The sequence below is a fragment of the Copadichromis virginalis genome, linkage group LG9, assembly GCF_057382275.1.
Source record: "Copadichromis virginalis isolate Kocher_CV1m ecotype Utaka linkage group LG9, C_Virginalis_male_GT1.1, whole genome shotgun sequence".
Classification (NCBI taxonomy): domain Eukaryota; kingdom Metazoa; phylum Chordata; class Actinopteri; order Cichliformes; family Cichlidae; genus Copadichromis; species Copadichromis virginalis.
Genome location: NC_140626.1, coordinates 21,225,722 through 21,251,430, shown reverse-complemented (window position 1 = coordinate 21,251,430; position 25,709 = coordinate 21,225,722). Strand labels below are relative to the sequence as shown.

Genomic DNA, 25,709 nt, shown 5'->3' with positions numbered 1-25,709 from the left:
CATGAAACAGCAAGTAAGAAATGGTTGATATGGAAACCTTTCTGCAGCTTTTTCCATCCATCGCCTTGATCCTTCAAATAAACACAACAAATGTACAGATAACCGCGCTGGAGATGTGTAGAAGATGCAGAAAATGGGTAATTAACACCCCATGAGCTCCTCAGGCAGTAATTATGTGAAAAAAATGGAAGATCTCTTTTTCTGCTTTTAAACTACTAAAATGTGTTTTTAACAGCTTTGCATTGTTTTCTTTGTTCTTCTGCGTGCAGAAGGCAAATGCTATTAAATATACCACCAAATTGGCGCAAATTAAAACCCCAGAAAATCAAATAAACATGCCTGAGAGACTCTAGTAAATTAGAAATAAATCAACAGAGAGTAATAAATTGGTCTGAAATTCATTCCTCTCTGTATCAGATCTCACTTACTGAGTCTCAGCAGGGGGCATGCACACAGCCATGTATAATTTTCTCAGAAAGCCGGGGCTTCTTTTTGATCATTCGCTCCGAGCCACAAGCTCTTCACTTGCACTCAGCACCTCCAGTGTGCTGGCAGATCAGCTAGGAAAAGGTTTCTCCTCCTCTCAGTCAGTGGACTCACTCAGTCGCACTACAATCCCTCCTTTGTTTTGCTTCACTCTAATGGCTTCTTTATAATTTCTTCCTCTGTTCAAAGGGCATCCAGTACTTGACTGGCTGTAAATCTGTTCAGAGACTAATCTGCCACTACCTACCAGCTGCTCTCTTGGCACCCGCCAGGGCCAACATTCCCGTTGCCATGGAGATAACCAGCCATGCCAGTTACCCATAAGGCCTGGCGTTGCGCCGATCAGGCCGAGTGTAGTGAGCACGTGTGTGTGTGTTCGTGTGCGTGCACGAAGAGCGTGCCTGGATAATGCACATTTGTATTATTAGAAGTCAAACCGTGCCGTGTGTCGACCGCCAAGGAAAGAAAAAGGTTCTTGATTAACTGCCATCGCCAGCTGTTTGTCAGTCTGAGCCAGTTAAGTGGTTTAGCACAGTACTGTATTTCATTTTGTACACAATGTGGACGAGAGACTTGGCCAAAGGCAGCTGAACGTTGGCTTTTGTCTGACTGCAGAGGGTCCGTGCAGCACTGATTTGAGACAGGACATGGCTAAATACTCTGCAATGAGAAAGTCACCTGTAGCATTATGTCCTGGGAAACTTGGAAACAATAAGAAGAGTTTGACATTTGGAAAACCGGCAGATTCAAAGTCTAAAAAGTATATGAGAAGACTGATATCCTCAAATGTGCTGTTTGAAACCTGGTAAGATGCTGGTTGTGTAACATACAGCATGACTGCATGGCGGTTCATTTTACCTTTTTTTTATTTCACAAAACTGTGCACGCCTGCATGACTTTTTCTCACCATAAGCTATTGTTCAGAGGCACAAGCCAATAAAACAATCAGTGAGGCTGTTCTCCCAGGTGTCTCCAGGCATCCATGATAAACAGGATTTAAACGGTTTAGTGGAATTAGAAGTTAGCAGAGAGTAAGCAAGCAAGTGAACATCCAAAGATGACATGTTCTGAGCGATGTGTTACTAAAATATTTTAAAGTTTACAGCGTAATTAAAACTATAAAGACAGTTGAAAAACTAAAAATCTGAGACTTTAGAAAGGTTAGGGAAGTTGGGCAAGTATTGAGGTTTCTCACGTGATGTGCACGTTGCTCATGAGTTGCCCACCATACTGGATGCGATACCACCACCAGTCGCTTAGGAAATGTCTATTCCCTGACTGGTTGGCAGGGCTTTGGAGCGTGATGTCACGGGAGGGGGCGTGACCAGGATTTTTGGTTGAGGCGCCATATTTCTGGGCCAAACAAAGCGCTAGCAAAAGAGGAGCGAAAGCACACAGATAACACCAGCTAAGGTTCGTACTTCCTGTGTGGTTTGTTATAATGTTAGATCGCACAACCGGCAAGGGAATAAGCTTGAAAATGGTTTATCTTTTCATTCTTTCCTGCTGGCTTTCACTCTGAAGAAGGTGGTGCACCAAAGGCTTCCAAATGATTGCTTTGGTTCCAAGCAGATTACTGTGGTTTTCTTTAGTTTTGCAAACACTAGCTACTAGCCAAAGAGTAGTGCAACTCTATCAAATGTGAAACAAACCAGAAATGGAGAAGATTCGCTTGTGTGCAACCTTTTCTTTATTGGGAAATAGCATTCATCTGATTTGTATATTTTTGTATATTTTTTCAGTTCAGTTCAGAGAGTAGCTGGACAGTGTTTGTAGTCCAAGCTATCACTTCTATTAAAACTATGACTGCTACTCACCAGATCAATTACAAAGGGGTTTTTGTAAGTTTTTCAGAAATACACATTATTCCCTAGTGACAGTCGGTTGCTAGGGGGGCTCACTGACCAGCCTGTCGGCCTGTGTAACTGCCATCAACCTTCAGAAACCGCTCCAAGTCTGGGGTATAGAAATTTTTCTTTCACGACCAGTGATTGCCAGATGGTTATGAACCGGTGTCTAAGCCTGTGTGACCAAGGCCTTATTCACACAATCCTACAATGTTATACGTCCAAAATGGTGCAGACGTTAACGGTCACAGTTCTGCAAAACCTCAATAATGATGTGCTACCTAGTGACCAGCTAAAGAGCTATTGTTAGGCTGATATGAGTACATTATTAGCACAGGGAAGATGTAGGATGAGGGTTAAACTGTAGGTTAAATTAATATGAAACTGACAAGAAGAAGAAGACAATGAAAACTACAGCCAGGAGAATTTTTGACATGATCCCTTCCAGTTAGTCATCAATATCCTGATACGGGGTCTGACATTACCTGTTGAGACTAATGTAGACTTTTCCCTTCAAACAGCTCCTAAAATGAACTTGTTATAGTCAATCCATTGTTCCATTTTCTTCTACTTATCCAGTTTCAGGGTTGTGGAGTGACTTGAGCCTATACCAGCTGCCATAAGAGGAGATTCAGGGTACACTGTGGACAGGTCAGCAGTCTGTTGCAGGGTTTAAAAAGGTATCTTGTGTCTGCCACACATTAGGGACTTGTTGGATAAGCCTTTAGTGATTTGCAACACTTTTTTATGAAAAAGTCCTGATTCAAACTTTGTTTCCACTGAAAAAATTATTGTATGGGAATTCTGCATCTGTTTGCATGTGTGTTAGCCCACACAAAGGAGTTTGCGACCCATGCAAACATGCTGTCATCTGTTCCACTTGGATGACGCTGCATGTAGGTCAGAAGTGCAGCGATACAGATTTTCAGGAGTTGAGATATAAACATAAATTTTTATTGTACAAAATCAAAAGAGCACAACTGTAAAACGCAAACTGCACCCAGGACAGAAGCAACCACATTATACTGCAAACAGAACTTCGACTCCTTGCAAACATCTGCACAGACAGCATGCTAACTCAAAGCAAGCCAAGAACCAAGAGTGATTTCAAAGCTGAGTGTATGCAGACCCAAGCACAGCAGCCAGAGCTTGAACTTCAACAGGTAACAAAGGGAGTGATGAGCAATCAGGCTGTAGCCTCCATTTCTACTTGTTCGTGTTTCTACAGCGATTGGTATGAGGTCGCATTATGTTAAAAGTAAAAGAAAGATCACGTGTGTGTTGGGATTTGTGGTGGTGTGTGGGACCCTAACCTATAGCTTGATATTGTTGTGGCTGGTCGTTATGTGACTTTATTTACATTATGGTGCCTTTATGTGAATGTATTTCATGTTATTTTACAAAGTAACAAGTAGTGTAACAAATGACTTTCTTCAGTGAGTAATTAAATAATTTACTGCATAGTGTACTACATTACTTATAAACATCTGGTAATGACAGCTGCTCTGACCAAATGGGGAATAAAGAAATAAACTTACCTCTCACGCAACAAAGCTCAAATATATTCAGAGTTTTGTTCACTGCCTGAATGCGTTTTTAGGTTTGTCTAAATATAAATCAGTGGTCACTGTCATTAACCTGAGTGGCACAATTTTGGATATATTTTGATCACGCTGGAAACTTCAGCTGTTTCTTTGCTGCTGGTATGCTCTGAGGGGGTTGAAAGTGAAAGATAAAGCTCATCAGGATGTAAAATTGACTGCCAAGTCCTGGTTTTTGAGTTTGCAGCCGCAGCCAAAAAAGTGTGACACAAACTGAGCCTTTGATGTGCTGAGAAGCTGTTGGTGAAAGGTGCTGAATCTTAAGCCTCAGAACATTTAACTTTAGCTGCTGTGAGTCACACAGGCAGAAACAGGACTCGTTGGTTTGAGACAAAAAAAAGATAAAACCGAAGAAGAAGCTATTGTTGTCCATCGGAGCCCGGATGACACATGCAAACCTCCGCAGCGCTTTTTGATTCTCCTGTGTTTTCTAGGTATGCTGGGGGCCTTTCAGTGAACACATCTTGCGACATGAGTGGGAGGAAACTGCTGTGGTTTGGTTGCTGTGGAAACCAGGTGAGAGCATGTGCTGTGTGTGCGCTCAGGGGATGACATCATACATTCCATGACGTTGACAGCAGCGAATAGCAGCGAGATGAGGGAGGAGGAAATGAGACGCCTCAGGGCTCAGAAGCCCCTGTTAGGGAAAGAAAGCTTTTGTTTTCAGATGGTTCTCCACCGTCTGAAAGGATCACGTGATATCTATCAGAGGTTTTTAATCACCAATGCATAATTTTCACAGCTGCTCCTTTATATGAATGCAGGTTCTCCTTATTTTATAGCATTACAAATATAGTCACACTGTTGGTAGTATCTTGCAAGTAGACCTAATGCAATCATTCCAACTTAAAACTGCACTTGAAAAACCTTTTAATAAGAAAGATGTTATAGGAAACTGTACTTTAAATGAAAGTGTGCTATAATTAAATAGATAAATAACATTTATAAATATGTTGCTGCTTGCTGTATGATGTACATATTTAATGGAGTATATATAAACGGATCCATAAAGTTTTTTGGGTGAGTGTTTTGTTGGGTTAGCAACATTGCTATGGCCATGAAACACCAAGCGTACTGCAAAAAAGCGACCCGAAATTCAGAATTTTTCTGATCCAAACTTGTTGTATAACATATATACACACCAAACATGTTTTTTCTTTTTGTGGATAATTTATCCTCCACATATTCTGAACAAGAAAAGGAAGAAACGGAGAGTCTGCGATCATCCAATTCTGATGAGAAGACAGAAGCAGGAAGAATTTCATGGTTTGATCCGGGAGTTGAAGCTGGATCACGGCCGCTTTCGTACATATTTCAGGATGTCCGTGGGGCAGTTTGAGCTCTTGTTGTGCAGAGTTCGAACCACATCTAAGGAGGCAGAGAAATAATTTCAGAGAGCCGATTGACCCCGTGCAGCATCAAACTGTGTGTCTGAGGTAAAAAAAGTATTATTTTATGATTTCCATATCGTTCTATATTCAGTAGCAATGCGTGTTTTGAGCAACAAGTGTACATGTTGACAAAAAGCAGTGGTCAGATCTGTTTATTCGGATCAAAAAAATTGGAAACAATTGAGCTTGATTCACATGGATTTTACACGTCTGGTGTGTAAAAACGTTTAATATGTCAGTTCAGGAGTTTTCAGTCCCATTGCCACATGTATATGATATCAAGCATCTAACCATGCATTTGAGTATGGTACTATAACAGGATACCATCGCTGCAACAAGTCAGTTTTGAAGTTTCCTTCTCAACACTCCACAATCAACTGTCAGCAGTATTATTGCAAACTGGAAACATTTAGGAACCACCGTGTCTCAACCATGTAAAGCCACAGAGCAGAATCGCCAAGTGCTGAGGTGCATGGGGCGTAGAAGTCACCAGCATTCTGTAGGTGTAACATTCAGGTGGCCCAGTACTTATGTCCATATAATGTATGCACAAGATATCCGTTGGTGCTTGATTAAGCAGGCGTGCCAATCAATACAATACAAGACACTCAGAACAAAAGGCTCTCTTTGAAATAGCAGAGATGAGAAGGTGCCATGAATCCTCAGTCATAGTGTCTCCGTCAGCAGACCTTATTTTTGTGTCTTGTTTGAGAGCTCTGTGCATTTAGTTTTTCAGGTTAAAAGACCCACTAGAACAACAGAAAACACTTAATAATAAGCATGAATGCAAAAGCCCTCAAAACCCTGATACCAAAACCAACGACCACGAGCTTCGCTTTACTTTGCTTATTAGTTTCATTTTCACTCTGCTTGGTAAGGTTTCAGCACCAAATCTCCAAGGATAAGTGCAGTAAAAATCATACTTTGGATGCCCACTGGATCCAATTCTTCGGACTTGTCCAGAGTTGATTTGTGAAAATGGCTCTAAAGCACGAGCGTGCCTTATTTCAACTTGTATGTGTTCCCATTACTGTTGCTGCTGTGTGACTGTGGCTCATGCTAACTTTGCAGATGTGGAAAAACGAGATTCTGCACAAAAGAAAAATAACATCACGTCAAAGAGAAAAATAATAATTTGTACAGTTATTCATGTCTAACAGACATTTTTCTATCTGCATTAGGCATTTTTATCCAGGGATACCTCTTGGCTTACCCAATCAGCAGCACATTTATCCACACATGCTGCTTTGGCTCTGGATTGTGTGCATTTGTGCTGCAGAGGTAGCAACAAACAAGCATTCCAGCACATTAAATCACCGAGCGTTCGCTCCAGGCTGGCTCAGTCTTTTCTTCCTGTTGATTCTGGGAAGTGTAACACCATCTCCAGGACAGCAGCTGAGCAGCGAGAGCAGAAACACCAGCACAGGACATCCTGTTGTTTCCCTGCCTTCCATTGAATTAAGCTCTCCTCTTCGGTGCACTAGATATAGCCAACTATTCAACAGAAGTGCCCAGAGAGTAATCCAATGCTGGGTTTCCAAGAAGTTGGACTCATACGTGAAAGCAGACCAACATGCATGGATAAATATATCTTTGATTAGCTGAGCTGCCAAGCATCTCAAAGAAAAGAGTAGCCACCTAATGTCTGTGTTTAATTTTTGTCAGACTCAAATCTAAAAGTTAAAAATAATTCCTGTTAAATTTGGGTTTTAAAGTTGATGGAAGCTCTCTGGAGTTGTGTTGCAACAGTATTGGATTATTTTCCAAAAACCATAACATGTTGGAACATTATGGCCATTTTTACACCTGCACTGCAGCACTGAGCTGTCACAAACATGAAAACATTGAGCTGCATGCGAGAACACAAAGTTCAGATGCAGTTCAGAATGTGCGATTTTATGTAGGCAGCTAATCCACACCAATATTTCCAATAGTTTGAATATATCCAAGGCAATTTAAGTCTGCTTATGTATAAAACTACCTCAGACTTAACAAATGATGCATGCTGATCGATATAGATTTATTCGTAATTTTGAAGTTGCAGTGCCAGTTGCACAGATGCACATCAAGCTGCCTGAAAAAGAGCCAATCATCACTTACCTGGCGCTCAGATGTGGACTGTCAGCTTCCTGGTCTGTGGATGTGATTAGTCTTAGATTGGAAAGACTGAAAAGACTATTAGAGACCGTCCCATTCAGGTTCACACTCCCAGCAGGTTTTTGCTGAGGATGAACCCCTTAAGATGCTTTTCACAGGCCTAACAAAACAGCAATATGTCCTGTGATGAGGTGTTGAATGGGTGGTCAGTGGATCTACGGGAGGCTTTGGTGCTCTAATCTCACTACATTATCACTGGAGAAAAGATGAGAAAATGAGTTATAAGAAGCTGTGTCAGACAGGCGAATACGCTGCTGCGATGGGCTGTGAAAAGAGCCGACTGAGTCAAATTAATGTGCACATATTCGGAACATGCAGCATATTTTAAAGTGTGCAAAGCCTACCAAATGAATCTGTAATTTAATGAGCAAATGTGAGTTCAGTCACAGTCCTCTAAATGAATCCTTTCACCCTGATTTGCATGCATTCGAATGCACACTTTCATCAGAAAGGTGATTATATAAAATGTATGGAAATCATAGACTGTCTGTGACTTAAGTCCCCTCTTTAGTCTGCATTAATCCCCATTTCCTGGCCTCGGGCCATGGCGGGAATATGTATTGGAGGACGGCCACGTGCCCTCTCTCAGCTGCCCCCTAATCACACCCCCAGCCCCAGGCTTGCTCCGACCCCACGGCCCTGCCTGTGCGGTCCAGCCAGTCTTTTCTTCTGGTTCTCTCCTGCCCCCTAAAGCACAGAAAGCAGAATAAGCACAGTGTGGCAGGTCCTGGTGGATCAAAAACTAATTTCCTGAGGCATTTGTTTGAGCGAAGCAGGTGAGAACATTGCAGGGTATAGCTTCATATGGACATCTTCCTAATGCATTAAGGTCCTCTGCATATAAAAGTTTACATTACAATAAACTGTGTGAGTGTAATCTTCCTCATTGTTGCATAAAAGCCATCAGATGATAAAAGAGGCAGGAACAGCGCTTGGCAATCAAATATTCCCATGTCTTTGGTTCGCTGGCGTGCTTCTTTGAACCTTCTTGATTCACAGGCATTCCTCACGCAATAGGAGCTGTCACTTTGTGTGGACATTGTCCTGTCAGTGTGTGTGGCTATAGGGAGCGTCTGATGTACACTCCGGGCCACTTGATGTGAATGGGAAGACAATGAGACCCCCAGTGGCTCCCTCTCTCCGTGACCCGTTTGGGGTCTGATTTGCCTTGGCAAGGGGGACAGAGGCCCAAAACAAAGCTGAAGGAGTCTCCAGTGGAGGGGTTCAGAGGTCAGCCCCAACGCCCAGCTAACAGGCTCGTCTTCAAGTTTGCGCTTCTAAATGGGGAAGGGACACAGAGGTGCAGAGACAATGGGATAAAAGGAACCTCCAAAACCATTAAATTCTGAGGAAGTGATGGCCGTGAATGATGACAGAGACTGAATAGGGACTCTTGAGTTGGGAGGTACGCTCCATTAATGACCATGGATGCTCCATTATGGCAGCCCGAGGAGGTGGTGATGGGGTGGTACATTTTTTCCCATTAGGCCTCTCTTCTCCGAAAGAAGAGACAATTCCAGATTGATGCAGAAATCCTGGTCGGGGTTGTATAGATCCCCACTGGGAATCTAAACCCAGGGGGGGACAGCGTGACACACCCGTTAGAGGCAGGACGAGTCAAATTACTGTTTGCGTAACGTCAACCACCCCAAAGGACACTTTGATTGATGGACTTTCCCTTTTATACCAAGCGTACGAGAGGATGTGGTTGTGCAGTTCATGACTTCAAAGCATGAACGGTAACGGATCGGCTTCTGATCGGTAGCGGCTCAATACTGTCGAACTTTTCTGGAAACTAAAAAGGGATCTGTGATGTAAATGACGATTGATTAGTTGCGCTCTGTCATCACTAATTCAAAAGGACCTAAAAGTGCATGTAAATGACAAGACAGCTGAACATGCTGCTGACAATATTTTAAAAACAACTCCATAAACCAATCCCTGATGAATCAGATTTATTTAGGTGTCTACATTAAGAATATATCACCACCATATGTCGGTCGTTTATCCTGCGCATTAAGTGTACTTACTCTTCCCTCAGGGGTCTGCGTTCAATCCTTCTTATAGGGACAGATTTATCATTACCCCATTCATGCACCATTAAATGTACCCTTATGTCTTTGATAGATGCAATATATGCGCCATAAGCCTTAAATTGACATGTAAGCTCTTATGAAGTGTTTTACATGACTCTGAAATAACAGGATCTTTTATTTGTCTAGGAAATGTGTGTGAACGCGGTTCTGTTTTCGTAAGTATGTGGAAGAAATCTCGTAACACTTCTTTCCTTATCTGTGAAATACAATAATCTTCTCCCTGAAACACTTCCCCGTACACCTCCTACATCCATCACTTGGACCTGATCTTGGATCTGTGAGGCCAAAAATGCAACTTTTTTTTTACCCTGATGTTTTTCTCCTACATCAAGACTGTTTTAAAGATTTTGTAACACTTAATCTTAGTTTTATATGTATATAAATGTATAGTTATTTGGTGGATTGAATAGTTATGACTGGCAAGGTATTTTTAACTAATTACTGTGTACAGTAAAAATGACAACACTGTTGTTTGGTGTTCATTAAATGTGTTATATCTATATAGCACATATAGAATTTAGCAGCTCACAGACCCTGACACACTGCCCTCCACTACATAAGCTCCCTTTATAGGTTAAAAGTATCTGTATTGGTATCAGCAATACTTCCCCTAATTTGCTTGGTATTGGATCGATACACAGCCATAGTTTTTCAGTTTTCAAGGTTTTATTATTATTTTAAAGTTGCTGACTTTTTTCCCTGCTCCGTCCTGATTAGTATCCCGTTCATACAATTATCTAATGAGTCCATTCAGTGTCTATGCACTCACCGGCCACTTCATTAGTTATAAATGGCTGCTTTTCGGTTGCATTCCCTTTTGACTTCAGGAGTGTGTTCAAGAAAAGCCAAAATCTAAATACCACAGCAGATATCAGACTGGGTAATGTTTTTCCAGTCTTCTATGGTCTGATTTTGGTGAGGCCAGGTGAACCACGGCCTCGGTTACCCTATTTTTAGCTGACAGGAGTCAGCGTAGCTCATCTGCTACAAAAGTTGACATAAAGATGTTCTTCTGCAAACCTTGGTTGAAATAAGCTTGATTTTTCTGGGATCCGAAAAAACAGATCTGACCAATCAGACCACTGCATCTGGCAACAAGTGCACCTGTAGCACAAAAAGGTGCGCTGATACTGAATATACATAAAGTTAAATAGTACCGTTTTACCTCTGACAAACAGCTAGACGCTGCTCCGGATCGATCGGCTCTCTGAAATTATTTCTCTCCCTCATCAGATGTGTTACCAACTGCCCCACTGACATCCTGAAATATGTAGGAAAGTGACTACTATACAGCTTCAAACCATTAAATTATTGGATGAACACAGAATCTCCCTTTTTCTCTTTTCTTGTCAGAAACTACAATAAAAGTGAAGAGCTCAAATAAATGTTACAATAAAAGGGTTAAATGTAGAAATGAACATGCAGTTTATATGTTCTCCTCCAAGATTTCAATGAAAACTTAAAAAAACAAGAAACCTTCAAAAGTGAATTACTTCAGTGAGCTTTCTGCTCTGTTACACGACCTGAGTCAGTCATAACAAACAGCTGCTGATGTCGTACTGAGCACTTTACATTTGTTTCGTTTTCCCCTAATCTGACTGACAAGGCAGCAGACTCCATGTTTTTATTCCACCACGTCTGTGTATGAAATCTGTAGATTCGCATGTAAAGTAACTCCAGGTTCATGTTAAGGAAAAGACAGCGTGTCTAGACTGTAATTATATAGCCGCAAATAGCTTGATTGACTGCTCAGCAGTGCTGTCAAGAGTGTTTGACTCTTTTTTTTTTCTCTCATGCACAAAAATGCACCAGTCTGGCCAAAAATAGGCATTCCACAATGTGAGGAATTGCTTTCAGGATGATATTCTATAGCAGGTCTCCAGACCCACACGTGGCTCAAATCTTGGGAGGCAAACTCAGAGCAGAGATAAGGAATGTGGCCTAGTGGTCGCTAACGCAACACATTTAGCGCTAACTTGGGCATATCCAAAGATCGGGGTAAAAAGGAGCAACCAGGCACAAACTCCATGCATGTCAAAGCCACTTCTGCACACTCCTCCTTCTGATGGCACTTTCAACAGAAAGTGCACTCCAGTCTGTAGTGCACTTACGACATCTTTGAGGTTAAGTGCTTTGCATGTTGTTGCCTCTTCTGCACAGAAATTAGATGCTCTGATGCCGGAGCATTTCTAGATTTAAAGCCCAGGTTACCAAGAGTACATACGAATGGCTTTGTCTTCCAGCATTTGTTCAATAAGGAGCAGAAACAAAAGAAGGTGCAGCGCATCCATTGGCATGAGGATTTATCTGATCAAAGCAGGAGCGCTAAACCTTTCACCAAGGGAGCATTTGCTGTCTGCAGATGGAGATCCCGGCTGCTGACAAAGCTGAACAGGCTGCAGTGGGACTGACAGGAGGAATCAGCTAGACTGCTAACTAGCTGTAAGCATGCTAATACGGTGGTGTTGATATGCTAATCACAATCCACACTGGCGCAGGGATTCAAGTAATGAGCAATTGAACAAGGGTCAGGTTCCACCTTTGGGAAAGGCTTGAATGATAAATGTAACATTCATAGATTTAAAAACTACCAGGCATATTCACATGAAAACGTTACAATATATTTTGTAGAGTTACATTTACAGTACAGCAATTGTACCGCAAAACTCACAGGAATAAAAAGAGGCAAAAAAAAAATCTGGGGATAACTAAGAAGGATACCAGATGGACATCAACCATTTGTTTTTGGACTTTTTGAAGCCACGAGATCAGCGTTTTGGGCACCATCACCAGAAGTTATGGACGAATACATGCTTGGTTAGCAAGCTGCATTCATAAACTGTACAGGTGCAATGAACATGTATTGGTTAGTTAGTGCTAATAACGGACTAAAGAAAAATTTGAATTTCACTTCCCAAAGCTTACACATAAACATCCTGGACGACACATAATCTTTGTCAGATAATCCAATAAAAATGCTCAAAGATGCACAAACAGCAGCAGATGAAGCCTAGCAGACGCCAGTCAGCCTGTTGGGACACGAGCCACGCCCATAACTCAAATATCCAGGTGAATTCAAAACAAAAGAAATACTATATGTATTACTATATTATTTGTATCATAATTTATTCATGTTTGTACATCCTAGAGTTAAATGAAAAAGCTGCATAGCATAAGATTTGAAATACAGTGAAACAGGAAGGTCAAAGTCCATCTACCAGAAGGCAGACTCATTCACATGCTTTAGTTCCCGTTTGCATCCCTCGGGTATATTGATTTTTCTCTCTCTGTCTTGGGGAAAAGAGCAAACCTATTTCTCATAATTTAAAATTATAGGCTTCCTGTAAATACACTTTGGAGTTAGAGTGATCCATTTTTATTGTTCATTGGTAAGATTTTTCTACTTTATTTTATTTTTTTTAAGAAAAATCTGTTTCAAAACATTGCAGCCCACTATAGCGGATGCTTCATGTTTGAGGGCCTTTGTTTGTTAATTAAATTGGGAATTTGCTTTTGTGTCCAGTGCACCGCAGCATGCATAATCTAATTTTCCTTCCATACTAACCCCCATCCATGACTGGTGTCACGGGCCTGGAACGGGTTAACTAGACTCTCCTTTGATTCGGCTGTAATTAAAATGGACTTATGGACAATTACTTTGGTGTAATTTCCACGACAGAGCTGGTCTTACATTCACCTTTGAACCTCAAGGCTTGACACCAGTCTGACCTGCTCGGCTCAATCCATAGACGGACGTGTCGGGGTCAGCAGGGTGGAGAGGTCGTCCATACTTTCATAGGTCTTTGATTCCTGGAAGATTTGTTTGCAATGATTTGACAGACGGGCATTCACTGATTTTTTGCTGTCACATTAAATGTGTAACGTCGCATCAGTGACACATCACAACCTTTAACCCTCCAGTGAATCATAAAGCTGACCTTCTGTAAGTTAACATTGAATTGTGTGTCACTGTCTTTAATCGCCCCTGCCTGCTAAAAAAAAAAATAATACATAAATTAAAGGAACGTTTAAGCAGAAATTATCCTTAAATTGCTCAATATTCATTTTCTTTTTAATTATGCAAAGACCCCGATTAGATCCTTTGCCTGTCTGCGGTATTAACCTCCAGCCTACAGATGTTAAACTCCTGAGTAGAGACTCCAGAGCGGGAAGCTTTTCTCAGTGTGAGCAGTGAATTATTTAAGACACTTCCTTTATTTTAAAAGCACCAAGTTTACATGTGAGACCAGCGTTTATTTCAACTCTGCAGTCAGTAATCCTCAGCTACAATCCTTGAGACTGCTTTGAAAGGCATACTACTGTATATAAGTGAAATGTAAACAGGTTAAGCCAAATATCCACTGATGCACTGAAACTGCTCTGGCTCATAAAGGCGGTGCTTTGTCTTCTTTAACCTGACCTATTTGTGTTACCATTGTTTAAGATCGTCATGTCGGTAAGAGTCAGGCTTAAAGCTTTTCCTTTTTTAAATAATTTAATCTGGGATGGAGTAGGTACATACGGCATGTTTGCAACATAAAGCTATACATTACTGAAATATGTAGACTAATGTGCTCGTTAGAGGGGCTCTCCTTTCGTTTCCTTCTTCAAATCAAATCAAATCAAATCACTTTTTATTGTCACATCACATGTGCAGGCACACTGGCACAGCACATGCGAGTGAAATTCTTGTGTGCGAGCCCCACAAGCAACAGAGATGTGCAAACACAACAACACAAACGAGCAAAATACAAGAATGGCCAACCTGAAACTAATAAATATATGTACAATATATAATAGTGTATGCATTTCTGGATGTGTATACTAAATATTTTCCTACGTGTGTGTGTGTGTGTGTGTGTGTGTGTGTGTGTGTGTGTGTGTGTGTGTGTGTATACACATTTTTACAAATTAAATAGTAAAAAAAATAAATAAAATAATAATAATAATAATAAAATATATAAAATATACAGAGTTGAATATGTGCAAAACAAGTGGCATTTATATACAGTGTGGAGTGCATAATGTTGAAGTTCCAGTAGTGAAGGTGAGGTGTCTATGACGTGTTCAGCAGTCTGATGGCCTGATGGAAAAAGCTGTCTCTCAGTCTGCTGGTACGGGACCGGATGCTGCAGAACCTCCTTCCTGATGGAAGCAGTCTGAACAGTTTATGGCTGGGGTGACTGGAGTCCTTGATGATCCTCCCCGCTTTCCTCAGGCAGCGCTTCCTGTAGATGTCTTGGAGGGAGGGAAGCTCACCTCCAATTATCCGTTCAGAGCACCGCACTACTCGCTGGAGAGCTTTGCAGTTGTAGGCGGTGCTGTTGCCATACCAGGTGGTGATGCATCCCAGGTGGGATAAAGGAGATCACCTCATGTTATGCAAAAGGTTCTCAAGTCTGTACGATAATGTATGCACTTGTCATCAGATGCTCAGCATTTAAGGTCAGAGCACACAAACACAAAGCGAGTCGCCTGGATACAAATGAGCATTGAACAGCAATTGAGCCAATCAGCCTCCACCTTCACGCTGATTGTTAGAGGCGCTCGTTTAAAACTCTTTTGAGGTCGAAAATTTCAATTAAAAACAGCCCTGGGGAGGTTCGGGAACATGAGGCTTCTGCGCTTTATCTTGTATGTTTAAAAACAGGGGAGGAAAGAAAATGCTAATATCTTTTTGACAAGAATATCTGATAACAGTGTATTTTGAATCCTTTTACACCACTGTGCTCTTTTTCAGTTTTCGGCCAGACTTCAAGGCTTTCACACGGTGCTGTTTCTGTATTTCATCTGCTCTTGAATGTTGCACCACCCTCTTGCTCCGTGACTCTGTGAAGTCGAAGCTGGCAAACTTGAAATGTCACTCGATGGAGACAACATGAGCTTTAACGTGACGACCCGTCCTCGCAGCAGTTAGCTGAGAAAATGACTTCGCCAGAGCAAAGCTAAAAGCAGCTGCACAAACGCAAAACCTGACATAAGCTGTGAGTTACTGACATGTGCTGTTATATATAGAACGCAAAACTATTTACATTGATGTGCCTTTGTTGTTTTTTTGAGTTATGTCGTGTTCTGAGAAAATGCTGAGATACTATAGTACCACATCTGGACAACAGCAGCAAGAACAGATAGTCATCTGTTTCTGCAGATTAGCACAAGGTTTAAGTGTACGAGTACAGGGAAGAAATGTCTTTGAAATTAAAGACAATGAAGGATCCCACTTCATGGCCTTGATTTACGTGTACTCAGCAGCTCTCTAGGGTGCGGTGATGTAACAGGATGGATATTCACCTAAAGCAGCCCATGAGAACATAAAGCCAGTACAAACATGGCAGATACTTCAAACCACAACTGAAGAACATCAGAGAGGACAATAGACAAGTTTCTTTTTCTTTCTTTAATTTATTATGTAATAAATGCTGATTTCACGACGTAGCCGTGATAAAATCCTGACACTGTGTTTGGACCGATTGCCTGTTAGTCCTGGAGTTTTTGTTATCACAGGTAGAACATCTGAGAAAACCTGCTTCTTTAATGATAACATGCCCAACTTTACAACAGAAATAAGCCGGATAAATCAGCTGCTTTTTATAGCTAATAAACCACTGATGTCATGCTTTGGGATATGAAAGGTTAGGATCGGGATAATGAGGCAGAGTTCAAAGCAGAAGGTGAGACAACAGCAGTCACTTTAAGGTGCTTTATACTGTAAGGTAATCAGCCTTTAGGGGCAATCAGATGACCCCGAAGGGCAAGCACTTGGCAACAGTGGGAAGAAAAAACGTTGTTTTAACAGGAAGAAACATCTGGCAGGAAGAGGTTTAGGGAGGGGCAGCCATCTGCTGCAACTGGTTGGGGGTGAGAAGGGATGGCAGGTTAAAAAACACATTGTGGAAGAGAGCAAGAGATTAATAATAACTAATGATTAAATGCAGAGTGGTGAAAAAAAACACATGGTGAGTGAAAAGAGGTAAGGAGGGGTGAGAAATGCTTGGTGCATCATGGGAATCCCCCAGCAGCCTGGACATTTTGCAGCTTGACTGATGGAGGATTCAGGGTCACCTGATCCAACCCTAATTAAATGCTTTATCAAAAATGAAAGTTTTAAGTCTAATTTTAAAAGTAGAGAGGGTGACTGTCTCCCAAATCAAACTGGGAGCTGGTTCCACAGAAGAGTGGACTGAAAGCTGAAGGCTCCCATTCTATTTTTAAATACCGTAAGAACCACAGGTAAGCCTGTGATATGGTAGTATGAAGTCTTAAGAAAAGATGGGGCCTGGTCATTTAAGACCTTGTATGTGAGGAGCAGGATTTTAAATTTGATTCTGGGAGAGAGAGATGAGAAGCCAATATGGAAAAACATGCTGCTGCAATATGTTTCTAATTTTAGAGATATTGCACAAATGCAAGAAAGTATTCCTATATATTTGTTTAACATGCAGTTTGAGGACATATCCTGGTCATAAACAACTCCAAGATTCCTCCTTTTACTGGACGCCAAGCTAATTCATCCAGATCCAATCCATCCACAGTAAACATTTGGTTAGATTTTGAGGCCTTGGTAGAATAACCTTAGGCTTATCTGAATTTAGAAGCAGGAAATTAGAGGTCATCCAGATCTTTAAATGTTATTCTTGTAGTTTATGGATAGATGGAACTGGGTATCATCTCCATATCAACTGAAATGTATGTTTTGCCTTTGAATGATTCACCCTGATGCAGGATACACAGAGACAGACAAAAGGTGAGCTGTTGTTGGGCTGGTTAGCCCAAAACCCAGTGCCAGAAATCCAGGAAGCCCAGAGAAACATTTAGGTGTGACGTTCACAGCATTTACACACACTGAGGGGGAGTGAACACAGCTGGATGATGAGGGACTAGTGAACACAATCAGACAGTCAAGAGAGGAGGAAGTAAGACTAAAGCTCACTGTCAGAGTCAAAAGTAAACAACCGAGGTAAAACTCTGAGAGTTTAAATACTAAACTAATACTAGAAAGAAAAAAAAGAACTAAATAGTTACTTTAGACACAAAAGGAAACAATTCCAGCAACTTCCAGGAATCACTGCTAACTGGTCGGGAATACACACGTTTCCCTAGCAACCAGCGGTTGTATCACATCCAGTATGACGGATGACTCTCGAGCAATGTGCACATGAGCTCCACGTTTAACTCTTTGACTTTTATAAGCACACCATCTGGATACTCGTCATGCATTTCATGTAGCTGTACTTGTCAGTGTAAACTTAACTTAAGCACTCAAAATAGCAGGAGTAAGTATGGAAGTACTCCACTGGAGACGCAGATTAAAACCAAGCTAACCTGTTGTTATATCCGACTAGATTAGCAGACTATAAATTCATGTTTGACTTCATGTTAATATGTTTTCTTTAATTAAATAGATTTAGTTGATTGGATTTGAAATGGATATTTAGACAGCTGCAAAAGACTCGGTTCTCAAAATAGTTTAATGATAGTTTGAATGGAAATGTGAGAAAAAAACATGTCTGTAGGCTCTCGGTCTAAAGTGGCAGAGCATGAATGCCAGTCTGAAAGCATTTTTTCCCCAGTTACACTTCTTCTGTGAACTCTCTGGCTTTGTATAGCTGCATATCCTTCCACTCGTCCCACTTTAGATGTGGTTTTTGCATGTAGAGTTTGAACAGCAGGGCTTAGATGCTGTGTGAGTTCTGAGAAGCAGCTAGTGTGTGCGGACTGACAGCTGATTGCGCTATGGTTTAATCTTGTTAGGGATTTTCAAAAGTGCTGCGTCCACTCAGATGAGCAGATAGGAGCGCCACGCAGCCTTTGTGTGCAAAATTTCAACGCTCCCAAAAGGGGGGACAAAGGGCCCCCCTGGTGATGTCATTCCGCTGTCAGCAAGCAGGCCCTCGCCGGAGGAGAGGGGCCAGGACAGGATACGCTGTGACCACCATGGCCCTGACCCCCTCTGAACTAACGTAGCAACCCCTGCTGTGAAGTTCAAAACTGAAATGTGAGTTGGCTTTACGTAAATGCAAAACATCTTTGACCTTAAAAGGCCTGGATCTGCCCACAGATTGCCCACAATCCCCACAAATGATGCATATATGTCATGTTTCTTATGAAGTGTGTCACTCCACCAAACTTCCAGTCATATTCGATTACCATCAGTGTCACGAAAGCACAGCTGCCCGTTTGGATGCAATCCCAGAACTCCTATATTTATCAGAGCAGTGTCGTATCTGCACATGACTGACTGCCTATACACGTGTGACACATGCTGCAGGACGCTTGTTTAGCAGCGCCTACATCAGCATGTCAGCTGCACATCATACACAGCTTGTTGATGCATGAGTCATCGGTGCAGTATAGCTTTTAATTTCCATTCATATCAAACTTGTTATAGGCGCAATACTGAACTAAATGTTTATAGAAGCACTCACATGACCAGTAATTCATGTGACTGGTACCACTTACCCTTTTTATGACCTTTGACTCGACTTCTGACACGAGTTTGGGCGCTTTTTAGTCTTTTTTAACTTAACGTAATATGGGTTCTTTGAGGAATTGTTGAAGCAGCTTTACCTTCCACAAAAACAGCTTCATAAATCTCTTTATGTGCACATGTGAAAACAGACAGATGTGCCCTTACTTAGAAAGCAATGCTGCATGGCAGCTCTGTGTTTCCAAGAAACCGGGGCGCAGATCTCCCCATTTTTAGCGACGATCTGGAGATACACTGATAGCTTATGTTACAACCTACATGCAGACATCTTACACCGGGTTTCAGATTTACAGCAACATCCACATACACGTGATTTGGGTTATTTATGTGCATGAGTCATGTATGTGTGTATAAGAAGAGCCATTGATTCCCCACCGATCTGGCGTGCATACAAATGTCCCCTGAAACGTATCGTGCCCCGTGGCGTCCCGTTTAAGTGCAACTCTTCTCTTGCTGCTGTAAATCATATTCTGCTACAACATCAGCTGCTCCCACTGAGCAAAGACACTTACAGAGCAAAGGAAAAGCAGACAGTACTGTGAAAATACACCGTTTGACGGATGAAAGACAAACATCCTCTGGGGCCGAAGGGCTCGAGTTGTGAATGGAACTGGTGTGCTCAACAGGCAGCTTCTTCTGATGCAGGGGAAGTTTTCACTCACATGTTGACCTCCAGGCTGCCAGATATATTGGTTTTTAATAATTTAGCATATTCGTTTTCTTAAGTAGCTGATCTCTCATATTATATTGACCCATTAGTTTTATTTGGCCTAGTTTTCATTACTAGAACATTCAGTTCTTTATATTTTGCTTCCAAGGAGCCAGAATCTGTTTTTAAAGTGTTGTTGAGCAATAGTTGCCAGCTTTCTGAAGATACCTACGAATTATTCAAGCATGAAAACACCAAACTCAAGATGTGAAAAGTACTACAAAATTATATTGCTGCATCAACAAACATTTTTCGGAAAAGTAAGCAGTGTGTCCTTAAAAGTAATTGTGGAAATTGGAGGGTAAAAGCAGAAGAGTCAGGCCTAAAAACGATCTACAGCAGATGAACAGCATCTTAAAGTCACGTCTTTAAGAAACAGGGCCTGAGAAATGTATCTGACCCTTTAGTCAATCCATCTACTGTTCACTGAAGCCTCATCAGAAATGGTCTCAGTGGAACGGTGGCTATTAAGAAGTCATTTTTAAGGAAGGGAAACAGGGAGAAAAGGCTGAGGTCTGCCAAATTACACAAGAACCGGAGTGGAAATCAGTGGCTACAGGTCTGATGGAGTGATAAATCCAAATGCCTGTCAGTATGTACAGAAGAGGTCTGGACAGAGATGCAACAGGGATCATCTACGGTCATTGTGAAACAATATTTCAACCAGTGGTGTTGAAAGTTTATGGAAAAATGTATGAAATTATGAACATACAATCAGATTTTGCTTTTTAATTTTGAGTCTTCGATTCTAAAAGCATCTGATTGCATTTACTTTTAACCATGACAGTGATCCCAGTCACACTGCCAATGCAGTAAAAGCATACCTGAATTGAAAAACACACAATGGAGCACACTGACGACTCTCCTCCCCAGAGCCCAGACCTCAACATTACTGAAGCAGTGTGAGATCATCTTGACAGAAAAGGAACAAAAGCAAGGAGGAGCTCTAAATGTCCTTCAAGAAGTCCGGAGAACTATTCCTGAAGACTATTTGACTAAATGACAAGAACACTCAGGCTGTGCTGAAGAATAAAGGTTCTCGTACCAAATATCGACTTTCAAGCTTGTTAGAATTGTGCAAATTCTGTTTTGGCCTTATACACTGTATTCCTTGCAAAATACAAAGAAATGAAGAGCGGCTCCAAACCTTTGCACAGTGCTGTAGATCTCTGCAGATCTTCCACCTGTCATGAAAGTGTGACACTCATCTTCATCATCATCTCTTAAGAACATTAACCAATATTTGCAGTGACATTAAAGCGCCCTTAACCCAAACTACGTCAAAAAAATGAAACAAAGGCAGCCTGGTTATCTGTTAATCTGCTGCTACGTGAAGCTAATACATCAGCCCACATTACATAATGTTTCTGCGCTCGGCTTAAATACGGTTAACCAGTAAGGATGAGACTTCACAGCTGAGACATCCTCCACGTGGAAACTTCCCCCTGCTTGAGCTAAAAAGCTGTATGAAGACGGGGGCGGACAAACAGACACTTTGACCACCTGAAGCCACGTGTTGGCGGATGACTTCATGGCAGCTCTTCAAGTAAAGTCCATCGAGGGCTGGAAAACACTCCTTCAAACTTAGGCATAACATAGGAGTGTGGGAGAGAGTGTGGTGTTGAAACTGATCATTGGCGAAGAAGCAGGGAGGAAGCATCGTCTCAGGTTCAGCATAACAGGGAAGTGGTGGGTCTGTGGTGGGTGTTTGCATGCACTACCAGTCTGCAAGGTATGCTTTACTCCTTTCAAAATGAGAGTGATTTTTCATTAAGAAGCAGCTCTCTTGGACGTCTGGGCTAAATGGCTAAAGGACGCTGTAGTTGTGACTGATGTATTGAGACAAACATAACGCAGAAGCTTCTGTTTGCAATAAATGCCCTTCATTTATTTGAGAAATGAGCGGCTTTTGAAGTGGAGAAAAACATTTCCAGCCTTCATTAAAAAAAAAAAGTTATTAAACTTGTTCCCTGGAGTTCATCATCGGGGCACTGAGTCACTTCAGTTTTAAGCCAGACCCCTGCGCTGCCCGCTTACCCTCTACAAAGAGCTCCGATATTTTTCCATAAATACCTGAATTTGGCCACTTAATGATCCCTGCACAAATGGTCTCCAAACCAAACTATACGGCCTCGATTGCTGGTTAATTTATTGGAGACGAGTACCATACCGAGATCAAACGAGTCGGTCTCACTTGTAGCACCTTCACTGCAATGAATTTGCTGACCCCTCAACCTCGTGCGTTTTCCTATAAGGGGCATGAGAGGCTGAAAAAAGCTCACATGAGGTTTGGGTTTGCGCAACGCTCTTGTAGCCCACTAAATCAGCTTGTTAGGAAGTTTTCTCTACGCACACACAGTAGCTGAGAAAACATCAGCGTGAAAGCCAGATATCCTGAATGCAAAGTAGCTGCAGGGAGCAGAAACACACGTGAGCGACAGATGTGTGTGGACGACTGCTGCTGCATTAGAACGACGCCATCCTGAAATATTTCTACCTGAGGTGAAAATGCTGCACGCGTGCACGAGCGTCCGTTCTGACACTTCCTTAGCGTGTCCGGCTTGGCTTTGTTTTTTCAAGGTGAAGTTTGAGTTTCATTAAGAGGCAGCTTTAATGACCACACTAAGGGCTTGAAATTCCCACAACCTGAACATATGAGGAGGATTTAGTTTGGCTTTTTTGTTCCTGACATGAAACAGCATTGTTAACCATGGCCTGGAGGTACAGTGGGCCAGAGTGCACTACAGAAAGTTAGGCTCAGCAGCAGCAGCAGCAGAGGCAGCTCCTATTTGTGTAGTATTTCTTTTATTAGTATCCCTATTTTAACAATTTATTCTTTTTCTAGTTGGACATAACACAAAATGTTGAGGACACATGCTGTGGTGTGAGGATCACAGAGAAGAGGACACAAATGCAAGATACGCAAGAGGGATACGAAGAAGAAAATCCCAAATCAAAATCTAACTGGAAACAGGCAGCAGTCATACACGTGAAGGCCGGCAGCGAACCAGAAGGCAGAAGACAAAATCCCCAAAAAACACTCCAAAAGGTCACACAGGAGGAAAAGTACAAAGAAAACACAAGGAAGCTACTTTTTTATATGCCATACATTTACATCTCCTCCTCATTTTTATGGATTCTTGTTTTAAACATGCCCATATATGTTGCTGAGTTTATAAGAATCATAAGGAGCATGACAAAGAAGCCGGGGATGTTTTCTTTGTATTTGATCTTGTATTTAAGTGTGTATGGCTTCGCCACGAGATCTGATCTCAGTGGGACTTCCTGGTTAAATAAAGGTAACAACAACAATCTGGGAAGTGTTAGGCGAACAGCTTGAGGTACATATACTTAGGACAATGACAGGAAAACTGAATCCATGTGTGAAGGACAACATAGGTGAGAAAAATCAGGGCGGGGCTTAAAAACTCAAGAAATGAAGCTTCACCTGTTTCAACACCACAGTGAAAAATTACCTCTATGGTAAGTTTTAAATCTCATTAAATACCACACAACGTGTATTTTAAATTATGATTCAATTTAGAGTAAAACAGACGTTAAAACACTTTGACAAACTTAAATTCATCCATTTATTTGATTGGTTATAGATTTTAAGATTACGTCTTTTCTAGATTGCTATAAAATGTTAAAGTTTTTTTTCTCTAAGGGACAAGAGTCCGAACATCAGACAAAATGCTGTGACAGAATATTTGTCACCTGATTTATGGCCCCTCATAATTTACCAGTGTGGTATTTTGAGCTAACAGATCTGTGTCAGGCGTTGCCAAGTAAACACCGCAGAACGAAGCAGCATCCTTTGTTTGACCTCTGCCTGGTTTTAAAAAGAAGAAGACTCCATGGCCTGCGGTCTTTTCTCAGTGTCAATAAAGACAAACACTCTAAAACACACACACACACACACACACACACACGCACAAAAAGCGTCACGCGCATAACAACGGCAGTGTGTTTGTCTGCAGTTTGATTTGATGTGGGTGAATGTGTCAGGGTCACAGTCAGGAGGTCTCCACCCCGCTGGCGATGGAGCCCATTTTCTTGGAGGACCCCCTTCTGTGTTATTGAGACATGCTAGTCATCTCCATTATGAAGTGTAATTAGGTTGTTGTGCTTATTAACTCCCATTATCAGAGGAGCCCTGAGATGTCTACATGTGGCTGGTGCTACCGACGGGTTTGCAGATGGCTGTAAATTCGTGTTAGCATCTTCTTCCAGGATTCCTAGAGAGATGCAGATCAATGCGCAATCATCTCTTCTTGTGAAGCACCAGATCAGTGATTTTACTTGTTCTTTACTTATTGTGTTAAGAAACCAAACCACATTTTTTTAAAAACACTGGGTTAACTTTATCTGTGCATAGAATTTATTTTTCCCCGAGGCAATTTGAATTATTTCTTCAAGGATTTTAATGGGCTGAGTGGGTTTGTATTAGAAGATGCAAACCAGAAAACAGCAGATAAACTAAAGTCTGTGAGACATCCATTGCCAGATTGAGGAATTTAAGAGGGTGCTTAACTAATTCAGTGGTCCACCTCACAAAAAACAATAGATTTATAAGAATAAGAGGCGAAGTTTGGGTTAAGGATCAGGATTAGATTTAAATCAGAGTTTAAATGTTTGCAGTGTTGGGTGAAAATTTATCCACTGATGCCTCTGAGCCATTAAATGCTCATGTAGCAGTTAGATAGAAACACTTGATTTAATTAAAAGAAGCAAACATTAACAACTTGACTTTGGCTGATTTACTAAATGAGACTTTTTAATTAGCTAACTAACAGCTAATGAATCCAACTGCTCAATTAATGTACCGATTCAAGCGCGCGTTTTCTGAGGTACGCTCACACGCTGCCTCACTTGCATTATCACTGCACTGTCACTGGGCCGCCAAGATTGACATCAGATACGGTATAAAATCGAAACACATGTTCAATGGAAATTTTCTTCTTGCTTGGTCAAAGGTCACGGTCAGCTATAGCAGTGTAGGTGGGGAACAGGTGGAAATTTGAATGCCTGCCTCCCTCCTTGATGTGGGTACGCAGTGACACTGGGCAAAGGTCATGAGCCACATTCAGACCTGAAAGATACGATGTGCTCCAGATTACTCTCAGATGCAGGTTGTTCTTTTTGACTTTGTGTGGGGAGACCTCCACCGGATCCGCACACTGACCTCAGTGGAAGCTGAGGAATGAGGAGCTGGTTGGCAGGCGATGCGGGGAACATACTACATGGTGGCTCAGCCCGTCCTCTCTGGCTCCGAACCCAAACCTCCGAGGAGGGTAGTAACCTGAACCGTCCGCCTTATAGAAAACCATTGATTTATTTTTCCTGGAAACACTTTTTCAGATCTGATTCAGGACATTATATTTATTTTGTTTTGTTTCTTTATTTAACCTGAAAATGTGTTACAGGATTATATTGCACACAATATTTCACAACCTGGCTGCTGATGGACAAAATGTGAAACAAATATGAAAAATAATGATTTAGATATTAATGACAACTGCAAGCGCTCTAGTTTCTCACATCGAAGGTTGTCTGAGTGAAACGACTGTCTAGGACCTTTGTGGGATTGTATAATGGATTGCATTTATACAGCGCTTTTCAGGACCCCCAAAGCGCTTTACAATACCACTATTCATTCACTCTCACATTCATACACTGGTGTATGTACTAGGGGTGCAACGATATTCGTATCGATATTGAACCGTTCGATACAGTGCTTTCGGTTCGGTACGCGTATGTATCGAACAATACAACATTTGTAATTTATTTTATCAACTTTCCTTCTGACGATGCTGTCTGTGTTGAGCGCTCAGTGAATCTGCGTTCGACTACTCCGCCTAGGCTGCACTGTCGAGCGCAGATCCACTGAGCGCTCAACACAAACAGCATAGTCAGAAGGAAGAGCGCAGGGCAA

General features: G+C 41.6%; 1 long non-coding RNA gene across 1 annotated transcript; it reads left to right on the top strand.

Moving 5' to 3' along the window:
* Window positions 1–921: 921 nt before the first annotated feature.
* LOC146701802 (uncharacterized) lies at window positions 922–23,332 on the top strand. The gene is made up of 3 exons (XR_014922391.1): window positions 922–1,291; window positions 4,369–4,450; window positions 22,620–23,332. It is a non-coding gene; the product is annotated as an uncharacterized LOC146701802 (long non-coding RNA).
* The last annotated feature ends 2,377 nt before the right edge of the window (window positions 23,333–25,709 follow it).